The sequence below is a fragment of the Marmota marmota genome, unplaced genomic scaffold (genome assembly GCF_001458135.2).
Source record: "Marmota marmota marmota unplaced genomic scaffold, marMar, whole genome shotgun sequence".
NCBI classification, from domain to species: domain Eukaryota; kingdom Metazoa; phylum Chordata; class Mammalia; order Rodentia; family Sciuridae; genus Marmota; species Marmota marmota.
This window is the reverse complement of record NW_026000101.1, coordinates 19,335,792-19,347,866: the sequence shown is the minus strand read 5'-3', so window position 1 is coordinate 19,347,866 and position 12,075 is coordinate 19,335,792. Positions and strand designations below refer to the sequence as shown.

Below are 12,075 nucleotides of genomic sequence, written 5' to 3'. Positions count from 1 at the left end.
GTGTCATTGCTGGTATAATTTTTCCAAGGGCTTCTTGCATGGAGCCATCAATTGGCTTGGTATTGTGGCATTTTGTATCCTCCCTTTCTGCTTGTATCAGGTTATTTATGGTGTTTCTGTAAAAACCACTATGGTCATTATTTAAATTAAACAAAAGGGGGAAATGTTAGAGTCTGTAAACAAGTCAAAATAACACCTGGCATTTTGCCAGGGGAATGTTAAAGTTCGTAAACAAATCTGGATGGTGCCTGGCAAAATGTCAGAGGGAGTGGTTTGAGAAGTAACAAAACCGAGCCATTAGGTGTAGAGATTCCTGATTGGTTGACTGATGTATTTAATTAGATAAGCTGTGTGGAATGTATAAATACTGCTCCTGTCCTGCAATAAACGGCTCCCACTCCTGCTGTATCAATCTACACAAGTTGTTCGTCACCCCCCGGTTATTTTGCTGCAGCCGGACTGCGGCAACCTGGTTCCAGTTTTTCCTGGCATAAAACATTTATTATGCTCATATACTCTTTGGGTCAAGAATTTGGGTGGGACACAGTGGGGATGGATGGTCTCTGCTCCACAGTGCCCGGGGCCTAAGAAGGAGACTCTATGCCAGGGGCTGGATCCACTGAAGATCATCCCTTCAATGTCTGGCAATTGATGATGGCTCTTGGCTTGGGGGCTCTGTTCCTTTCCATGTAGGCCTCTTCATGTGGTCTCTCTGTGTGAGATGGTTTAGGTTTCCCCATAGCAAGACAGCTGGGTTCTCCAAAGATGAACCTCGAGAGAAAGAGAAAGAGAGAAATAGAGAAAAAAAAAGAGAGAGAAAACACTTGGCTTCAAAAGAGCTCCCATATTTTATTTGTTGGGGCCTCACAAGTCTGCCAGGTTTAAGGGAAGGAGAAATAGATTATATCCTGTGATGAGGAGTGGGAAAGCTCTTGAAGAGAGTCTGAGGACAGATATTTTGCTGTAGACATTTTCAAAAAACACAGATTGTTATACATTTTTTCCTGCAGATTCTCTTTGTGTATGTTTTTTTGGTAGCATCCCTGAATTAATGTGAGCACGGTGAGATATTCATCCTTGTATTTCTATGCAGAGCCTTGAACAGGATCTTATATAACAGATTTCCAAAATACCTTGCTTAGCTAAATATCTCTGAAATGAAACATCACAATTTTTTACCAACTGTGTGACCGTGAGAAAAATTATGTAACATCTCTGAGGCTAGGTTTACAAACTGAGGAAGTTGAACTAAATTTGTTGTTTCTAAAGATTCTGGTTTGGCAGCAAATTACAGATAACTTTATTCAAATTACATCTATCATAGAATTTCAATACATAAAACAGATCAAAAAAAAAAAAAAGAAAAGAAAAGAAAACAAAGATGTCTGGTTGAAGCAAGTATAAGAACTGGTAAGTGACTACTTCCCTGTCTCTGAGTGTGTCCTGGAGAAGGTGGCCAGCTGCTGTTTTTAATCTGCCCAAATCCTTTCTTACACCAGAATCTACCTCTTCTCTGGGGAATCACACACACACACACACACACACACACACACACACACATTTTCTCTCTCTCTCTCTCTCCCCCCCCCTCCCTCGCAGTTCATTTGGCTCAAACAGGGTTAATTCCACACCCCAGTCCCAGAGGCATAATATGACCCAGACCTGACCAAGTGAGGTCATTGTGATTGGGTTAGGAATGAACATATGATCCATTAAGGGCATGTTGCTCAGCTGGTAGAACAAGGCTGAGCTGCCATTGGCTATAATTGCTGCTTTATGAGCTAGATTCTGATGGAAAATGAGGCTCCAAAATGGAAGAAGAATGAATTACAAGGGGCCCACTATTATGTATAATTACAATGCACCCATAAAAATGTTATTGCCAACATTGATATTTTAAAAAAAAACCTGCATTGATTGTAATTTGTATACAAATAAGTAAGATTTGAAATTTGAAACTACAAATCAATGCATTTTCCTTTCCAAGACTGGGAACCAATTTAAACCACAAATTAATTTGAAGCAGGTTTCCTTAAAAAAAGGGGGTGGGGGTGAAGGGAACAGGAAGGGGTGACTTGATGACATTATTTCATCCCCTTTGAGCACCTACATCCAGGCATATCTGATGCTAATATTAACCTTGCATTTTCAGATAGTCTAAATCACTTTCGATTGTTCTAAATAATTTGTGTCACTTTTGAATAGAAGAATATGGTAAATACATTCAACTGCAAACTTCCTTGGAAGTTCTTGAAACATTGTTTGAAAACTACTAGAATAGATGATCTCTAAGGTTCTTCACTCTCTTACAAACCTCTGGGCCTGCAGATCTTTAAACTTTTCATCTTTTCTCACTGTTGCACATTAGCATGGAGAATGAATTGCTTTCTCTGAAATTATTTTTTTTAAAGAGAGAGAGAATTTTTTAATATTTATTTTTTAGTTTTCGGTGGACACACATCTTTATTTTATTTTTATGTGGTGCTGAGGATTGAACCCAGTGCCCCGCGCATGCCAGGCAAGCGCGCTACCGCTTGAGCCACATCCCCAGCCCCCTTTCTCTGAAATTATAAAATATCTTGTCACAGAGGACATCAGGAAAATCCTGTGATTATACATAAGTCCCAGTACGATTGACATTTGCTCTTTGGCAACCACAGCTCTCAGTTGCTAGTCTAGAGCAAGGATAGAACTTAGTAGACATGGAAGATTTTCATCATACATAAATTTTATAGTAAAAAGCTATGTCTTCTGAATGTTGATAATTGTGGAGAGAGGAAAGCAGGACATATAGTTGAATGCTCATTTGGGCAGGAGAAAAGGAAGCGATTGACCAATCAGATGTGAACAGCTAGATGTGCTGGCTTCTGCCATGTTGTCAGCCATAGCCAGCTCCCATGTCCTTAGGGGAGTGGTCTCTTACAAGCATTCCTAGACACACTTTAAAAGCTAAAATTAAACCCAGATACTTTTTAGCACTTCTCTTAGGATTTCCAGGCCAGCTGCTCTGTATGCATCTTTGTATATATCTCTAAAGGAAACCATTTATAAATTCATATCAAGAACATAGAAGCATACATATCAAAGCCAGAAATGAATCTTGCATCCCAACCTTAAGATCTAATGTCTTTAACAAAGCTTGACCCTTAAGATCTAATGTCTTTAACAAAGCTGTTGTTCCAGCATCTCGGGGGCCCAAAGAAGTTTTGGTATCAAGTCGCCCAGCTAGCCAAGACAGATGCTCAACCTCTGCAGGATGCTGCCTCTGCTCATTTTCCATGTACTCATTCAAAGAGATTTCATAATGGGGAGAGATTACCACTGAAGATGATTTTGAAATTACCTTTGTGCCCTTTCCATTTGTAAATGACATCACTGAAACATCTGTGTTTTAAATCAAGTTTCCACCACTGGCAGGAATTCCTCTCTTTTTTTCTGCTGCCTCATGTTGCCTGGAATCAGACTGTTATGTCACAGTCATTTACTGGAACACAGACGGTGCTGCCGGAGACCCAGGATTATGATTTTTTCCACATAGAACACGACAGTTTTCAGGGAAATTATTCTTATAAATATCTCAATAGCTCTTAGTTAATGTGATGCAGAAAGAGGGGGACCCAGAGGCTCAACTTCACAGATCACCTAGCCCTGGAGTAGAGGCCCCTCTTTACTCACATAGTAGGTACTTACTAAATACTGAGTGAAAGAATGAAAGCTGGAGTAAAACATGTAGTTTCATTATAACTTAGAAAATTCACATTGGAGACCAATAGATGAAGGAGGAGTAAGAGGAGGATGAGGGAGGAAGAGGGAGGATGTAGTTAAAGATGGGGATGTAGTTAGAGATGCAAAAATAATTTCCTAAATACTATTTCCTAAATTCTTAGCCTATTAATCCTTAGAACAATGAATATCAATGTAGAAAAGAATCTTACATGCAGAATTTCCCTGATTCTGAGGGCCTCCAACCTGAATTTTCCTGAGAGCACTGTGGAATATTCAGAGGTATTTTGGGGAGAGAGGATTCCATGGCGAAACAAGTTTGGTGAGCAACATGGTAAACACAGATAATCAGTAATCTTTTTTAGGACTTTTCATAGTCCATTGGCTCATCAAATTATTTATGGTTTCTCATAAATCTCCAAGGGGCAATAGAGTAGACAATGTTTATCCAACATTTTTGACACACGATTCCCTTTTGTAGTTTCTGCTATTATTACTATGCCAAGGGCCTTTCATAAGCAGTTTTGAAAAGGTGGTTCTAGAAAAAGTTCTGATTATATATTTTTTTATTTCTCCTATGGATACCTTTAACATGTGAGGGAATCTACTTTTCCCCTGCTTTATCAAATTATGTCATTTCTAATAGTATAGTCCTCAGACTATATTATGACATGCCAATACTAAGTTATTTAATGAATTATAAATACCAACAATGCAAAATACCAATAGGATTTTAGTCAAGATGATTCTGATGTTTAGATGGAAGAAGGAATAAAGATGATAATGATATTACCAACATATGTCAAAATATGAAGATAAAATAATTAAAACTGCATTGTACTGGCACAGGACCAAATAACAGATCTATAGAACTGACCAAAAAGTCCAGAAATGGACCCAATACATACATGCACCTGAAATCAGTGGAAGAAATGTAAGTCATGGAATATGTAGAATTGGGACACTGGCTAGCCATTGAGACAGAAATAAGATTGGATCCATATTTAACATCTACACCAGAATCACAAATTTGTTTAATATAGTTGCCTCCTCGGCATCCTTTCTTAGGCCTGACCTAAGTTGTTTGCAACCCAGTCATACCCCATTACCTTTGGCCTACTTAAAACTTCCTTTTCCTGTGTGGTAGTTTGTGATATAATCCACTTGTTCCTTACCTCACTGTGGTAAGTTTACCCAAAACCCAACATTCTCCACAGCAGCTGACCAAAAGAAAACCTAGGAGTTGACATTAGTAAGTAAGTTCCTCCTTTGTGTGTTTTCTTGAACCAGTTAATTTGTGAACCCTGTGGGAAAGCCAAGGGTTAATGCCTATAGACCTTAGCAAAGGCCTGGTCCCACAGGTCCTCTCCTGCCATTCCTCACCCACTGGCTGAGCTCCCTGCCACTTTCCTGTCTTCCAGTCAGCCTCTTGTCAGGACCCCAACCTCTCTGGGACCTGTGAGTAAAAATGTCTCCTGACGTTTTGGTTTCAGCTCCTCAGTGCTTCACCTGACCAACAACACCCGAATCTAACTTTCTCCTGGTCACGGCTCTCCAAGATAGGGAGGGAGTTTCTTGGCTTATATGATTCTACAAAGAGAGACCTCAAGGCCAAATTTTTTTAAAAAGTCATAACTCTATATCAATAACCCAGAATAAATTCCAAATGAATATAAGATTTAAGTGTAAAACCTGACATCATTTAAAGTACTGCAAGAATGGTTTTATAATCTCAGAGTAGGAAAGGCCTAACTATACTAGAAACCCAGAAGACATTTAAAAATGATAAATTTGATTATTAAAAAAAAATCTTACAAGGTTCTATATTGCAAAACCTAACATGAACAAAAGTCAACAAAATGGGATGAGATGTTTATAACTCATTTCACAAAGAAAAGGTAAGTTTTCCAGCATAAAAAAGTTTCTACTAATAAATAAGAAAAAAAAAAACTAAGATAGAAAATAGGAAAAAAAGCTAACAATGTGACCACTTCACAGGAAAATAAATACAAATGTTTCTTAAAGCATCAACTCCATTCAAAATTAGAAAGGTATGGTTTAAACTACAGTGAGATATCATTTATAATAAATACAGTGAATTACTATAGGTAGATAAAAAGGTGGGGGGATAATATGAGATATGCATATTGATTTGATAAAGAAAATGCTAACACTTACTGGCTGGGAAACTGAGTGATGAGAGACCAGAAAGGAAGATTCTTTTATTTTTTTTTCTTTTTCTTTTTTACTTTTAGAATTGTGAATCATGTGAATGACTTTAAAATGGGAAAAAATTATAAAATTGTTTCTAAAAATTTGTTTTTCATGGTCTTTTCACTATTCCCCATGGCTCTGCTACGGCTGGCCTCTATTATGCCCTCCCCCTGGCTTACCTGGTCCCCCTTTATGAACCGCATGGACTGCTCAAAGTCCTCATGATGCCCAGAGCTGGCTCTGTAGCTCATGAAGTGGAAGTCATCCTCAGAACATTGCCAAATGGTTTCTGAACACATTTTAATGTGATGTTTCTGACAGAGCAGCTGTGGCTTCATTTAGCAGAATACTTGAACATTTTAGTCTAAATGCAGCATTTGGGTTCCTAGAACAAAAAGTGGTGAAGGGATGCAATGGGAAATAATGTGGAAAGAAACTAATTTTCTTTGTGGTTCATATTAAATTTCAGAACGGAATTTTATTGCTACTTTGTTCTTCTGATTGGATTTAGCATTATAAGTAGTATTGATCCCAACTCTAATATAGAAGTGTATGCTTTGCTTTTAGTCTCAATTTTTCTTGTAGAAAGTGATACTTTTTCCTTAATGGCACTGGATAAAGCCTTGTAGAATGTTAAAGCTACGAGGCACCTGAAAGGTCAGTTCATAGTAGTATGTGGCATTTAAAAAAAATCTGCTTACTGGGAATTAAGAGTGACCTCCTTCCTCTGTATTTGAACCTGTTGCCCATTTCTGGAAGGACTTATTACAACAACTATCCATTTCAGACCCTGAAGACATGTGGAGCCATGATGGGTTCTATTGATATAAATTTAGTTCCCAAAGAGTGATAAGGAGAACTAGGGGGAGAATCCAATCAGAATTACAGAGGCCAGTCTGGCCTGCATAATCTTAGGAAATAACGTGAGAGGTTACCAGCATCTTAGGAACAAGTCGTGAAAACTTCATTCAAACAGACAAAAGTTGGAAAAATTTATCGGGGTTAAGACTCCCTGCATATTTCACAACCTTTTCCAATTTTAATTTTATAAACAAAACACACCTTAATAACCATTCTTATTTCCCAATCGAACCCCCTTGAATATCCATAATAATCCTTTGATAAGCAGCAAAAACCCAGGAGAAACAGGGTAATTAAAGCTTCGAGTACAGTACCATCTTTATTCTTAACATGAAAGAGACATTCAATCATTTTACTTGCATCCTGTGAACACCTTTGCATACTGTGCCATTCAATACCTATCTTTGACCATAGGTGTCCCCTGATGGATCCAGGCTCTCCTGACATTTTGGCACATAACAAATGTATCTATATATCAAATACGAAGTTCTGCTTTTACCAGATTTCTGTATCCTAAATGTTTGAAAAATGAGTCTGCAAATAAAACCAATTTGACATATGGTGATCTAAACTATGTGAGCATTATAATAGAAAGGTAGATTATGTCAGAATGGCCCCATCCACAGACAGGGACTTTAGAGAGTTCCAAAGCCCCAAGGAGAATACAGTGTGTTGAGAGTTTGAGGTAGCTATTGATCTCAGACTCCCATCTTGCATTAGTCAGCCTTCCATTGCTATGATGAAATCTCTGAAATGGATATATGAGAAAAGCAACTTAAAGGAGGAACAATTTTGGCTCATGGTTTCAGAGGTTTCTTCAGTTCATGGTTGGCTGGCTCCAAGGCATAAACATCATGGTGGAAAAGTGCAGTAAAGGAAAGCAGTCAGCTCATAGCAGCCAGGAAGCAGAGACAGAGAAATGAAGAGACCAAGGACAATATATAGTCCCAAATGAAACCCACTCCTTCAGTTTTGTCCCACCTTTCCTTCAAAATTAACTCACTGATGAGGTCAGAAAACTCATGAACCAATCACTACCCCAAATCCCACCTCTGACTATTGCTGCATTAGGGACCAAGCCTTCTACACATGTGCCATTGGGGGACATTCCAGATCCAAACCAGAGCATTGTTCTTTGCCATGTGCTTAGAGCTACTCCCCTCTTGAGCCTTGCTTCAACTCTCTTTGAAGCATTCCCAACAGGATAAAGCACTGTTAGTGCTGATGGGAATTATCTTGATCTCTTGTTTATCTTGTTTCCATGTGAAGGTATTCCTAACAGGAAGCCACATAGGAGTAAATACAGCCAGTTCCTTCCACTCTCACACCAGTTCCTACACACAGGAGGAAGGAAGAGTCCCTTATCTGAGTGGTGAGATTGGGAGATTCTAACTTCTACTGAGCTACAATCACCAGAGGATTGGACCCCGAGTTAGAAACAGGACAAGGCTGACCTTTTCCTTCTTGTTTTCCCCACTGGTTTCAGACCTGCTCCAAGTCTATGTATAGAGGCTGCCTGTGCTTCTGGCTGGTATTTGGTAAGCAACCAACCATATCTTTGTTCCTTGGCTGTAAGCTCTTGAGCTTGCCTCTGTCTTTCTCCTGCATTTGACAAGATATGAAGTAGGCTCCCAGGCAGCTGGAAGGGCAAGTTGGCCTGGAATTCACTGTGTAAAATCATCCTTTCTCCCAAATGAGACCCAGATCTAGGCTGAGGTGAAAGAGGTAGGGAATAGGAAGTCTCATTCTGCTCAACTCCCAGCTATGTTCTTCAGTGTGACACATTTGAAATTCTGTATCTTGGACAATACATCTAATACTATAAGTACCACTTTTAGTATCCACTTCTGGAATTGTTAAAATCCAAATTGGAGAAGACTTCATTGATTAGGCTCGTCCACATCTCCAATCCCACCACTGGATTTGGATAGTCACAGGATCTTTCTGTCCATATGTATGCTCACCTGTCTGCCTAGCAAGGGCATGCGGGAAAAATGGTGACCCCCAAGATCATTGGAAAGAGAAAAATTATGATTTTTGTATCATAGTTTAGCACTTCCTATGGGAGGCCTGTGTGAGCATCAATGTCCTGAACTTGGAAGAGGACAAACTTGGAAGAGTCAGCCAAACTCCAATTTGAATTTTAACTCCCCCATCCTATTCTTTCTGTGATTTTGAGCAAGTTGCCTAATTCTGTGACTTTCTGTTTCCTCATCAACAAATGGGAATGTGTTTTTTTTTTCTTGTGACTTTTTGGTAAGGATTAAGTCATACATTAAATGCTTAGCACACAGCCTGTACTCAATAAATCACAGCCTATTAATTTTTATTTGTGGCTATAACTGGTAATACAGGGGTTCTCCTTGGATTCACAGAATTATGCCAACTCCAAGAATAATATATGTAATCTCACACTGAGAGCTGCAACTCTAAAAGACCCAGTCTCTCTCTTGCTAGAGGCATATGGGGTTGTGACCCATCTGCAAAAAGAAGAGGATTGCTGGTACCATCAGGAGGTGGGGATGTGGTCATATAAGCTCTCGTCTTTGAGTAATGGTAAAGTTCCTGAGAGAACCTGGCACATTTAAGAGGAGTTGCCAAGTCAGGGGTGGCCTTTAGTAACAGATTTCCAATCAAGAAACTAGAACAGCTGGGGGTGAGGAAAAATGGCAGGTGTAAGGAATGGGAGGGCAGTTGGGTCATTGCTAAGGCACCAGCAGGCATTTTTGAAGCCGTGTGGGATTAACCAGGTAAGGCAAAACTGCTGAGGCAGCTCTGTGGCCTTGGACAGGACCCATTTGCAGATGCTGAGAAGGTAGATGGATAAGCAAATCCACAGATTAGACATCGGTGTGCCAAGGGAATAGGTTAATATTTCTACTATTTAAAGTGGTGTCCGAAATTGGAGGAAGCTACTTTAATCATATATTTCTCCAATGCTCATGTTGAAAAATTAGAAGAAGATCAAAATTTAATGTCAGTTTTAATAATTGAATCAAAGAAGGGGCTTCTTACTGCATTCTTTTAGTTCTGGTCACAGAGGTCTGGTATGAGGACATTTGGATCTATAGAGTAGATACCTATCCAACCTAAGGTGTTGGAGGGTCACAGAGCACCCAGCATCCACAGATTGCAAATCAAAGAGATACAAAGACAGTCTTAAGGCTGCCCCCAGAACAGTGATATCTGACCCAGCTGCAAGTTAGACTCATTTGTTAACAAAATAAGAGAGTTAAGGCAGAAAAAGAATGTGGATGCTCTGAGTGGTTGGGTCTCAAAGATGAGGCCAAGAATAGTAGAAACATTTCCTCATCGAGTATCCCAGATCAGGTAAGTTATTTCAGGAAAGAACTCGAGGTAGGGAGAGATGGATAGGTGCTTCTTCCTTGGGACTTTGGTTGGCAAAATGCCTAGTATGTGGGCCAAGGCAAAGGTGCGGGGAGACACAAGATGCTGGCCTTCCAAACAACCATCACTATAACAGCTACATTTACTTGACTCCTACTGTGTGCCAGGAACTATTCTATCTATTTCCATACATTTAAATCTTAGAACAATTTTAAGAGTTAGACCTAATGAATCCATTTTACAGATAAGGAAATGAATGCTCAAAGTGGTTAAGATATCTGCCAAATTGAGGGTATAATTGAATCAGAGAGTTTCTGTGTCTACATTCAAAGTCTGTGCTTGTCCTGTCACAATCAGCTACTCATTCCTCTCCAGAAGAGAGAGAAAAAATTCCAGGAGAGTTGGAATTGTGTGTGTGTGTGTGTGTGTGTGTGTGTGTAGTACCCACGTGCAGAGCAGAGTGAGTATCCATGCTCCCTTCAGGCACGATTCTTCTAAACACCCATGTCTACACTGTGAACCACTGTCTTTCCACTAGACAGGCATGCAAAATCCTGGCACTGTATTCTACCTGGATAACTGCAGTGTGGCCCATTGCCATGGAAAGGTCTACAATGCCAGACAAGGGGCAGGAGCTTAACTGACCAGAGGCCATTTAGCTGGATGACTTTCCTGTTGCCTCAGCAAGCTCTGTAGGGGCTGTAAAAGAAGTGTCAGTTTATGAACATCTTCCTTGAAGGTTCCTAGAAGGTGAGCATCTTGGCATTTAGGTAGAGATTTCATCATCTGGGATCCTGGCCCACTGTAGTGGACTAATTCAAATCTGTAGCCTGTGGAGGCTCCTTGTCAGGAACCTGTGGATGCTTTGTTTTGCTGAGGAATATGCCATTTGCAGTTCAGCAAAAGGAAGGTTTCTGTACTTCTCAAATGTCATAGTAGAAAGTAAATGTCTCTCAAGAAGTCCCTGTGTGAGATGACCTGAACCAGACACTTGGTTTTCATACAGAACAATCAAAGTTTGTAATCCTATGTTCCTAACCAAGACATACTAATTGTAATTGTGCATTTGACAAGAGAGAAGGCAAAGAAAGAGCAAGAAGCTATGCTAGATGTTGTGATCCTAAGTTCAGGGCAAAGAGCTTAGGACTAGGATGCCCACAGTTTTCAGTACTCACCTTAAGAAAGTTGAATTGAGAGGATGCAAGCTTGGGGGACATAGAGTGGGTGTGATTCAAACAAGAGTCAAAGACCGTGGAGGCTCCAGTCAAACCTTGTTTTCTTTTACCAGCAATTCTTTACAAGGCCCCAGTTTCATGATGCTATTTTGCTGAAATTACATTTTAAATGATTCAGAAATGTAGAGTTGGCTACATTAGGATTCAATTACAAGGACAATCCACTATGGAGTCATGCCTATTAGGGGAACCCTAAAAGCAATCAAGGCAATCAGCAGGAGGCAGGTCAGGAATTCCCTGCCTCTTGCTTCACACTCCAAAGTGTAAAGCAAGTAAGCAGCAAGCCCTTAAGTTAGCCTGGCCTCCCACTTCTAGGGGTGTGTGTGCAATGCAAGATCAGTTTTCTCTTCATATCCTAAGAAAAAGTGGCTCTTTCCCCACTAGAAAGATTTGAAATGCACTTTCCATGAATACAGTGAAAAGGGAGGGCACCAATGTTCCAAACTGAAGGCAGTTGTTCAAGAGAACAGAAAACTCTCAGGCTGGAGGGACAGAAAGCAGAGGCCACATTAGCAGAAGTTTGCAGCATTTCACTAAGAATACTGATGTGGGGTGGACACTGGGAGGTGCAAATTCATAAACTACTTGATGATGGTACTTTGAATAAACTTCAAATAAGGAATTAAGAATTAAGTAATAAAGCCTCTGAAGAAAAAAAGCAAACATCCAGCCCAAGATGGTAGGCCAAGTTCTT

General features: G+C 39.9%; 1 long non-coding RNA gene across 1 annotated transcript in view; it reads right to left on the bottom strand.

Moving 5' to 3' along the window:
* The window catches only part of LOC125610646, a 7,797-nt gene extending 1,318 nt beyond the window's left edge, over positions 1-6,479 (bottom strand). The window contains exons 1-2 of the long non-coding RNA XR_007340625.1: positions 6,117-6,479; positions 470-771 (exon numbers count right to left, since the gene is read on the bottom strand). This is a non-coding gene — a long non-coding RNA (uncharacterized LOC125610646). The remainder of the gene's footprint in view (positions 1-469; positions 772-6,116) is intronic.
* Positions 6,480-12,075: the final 5,596 nt, after the last annotated feature.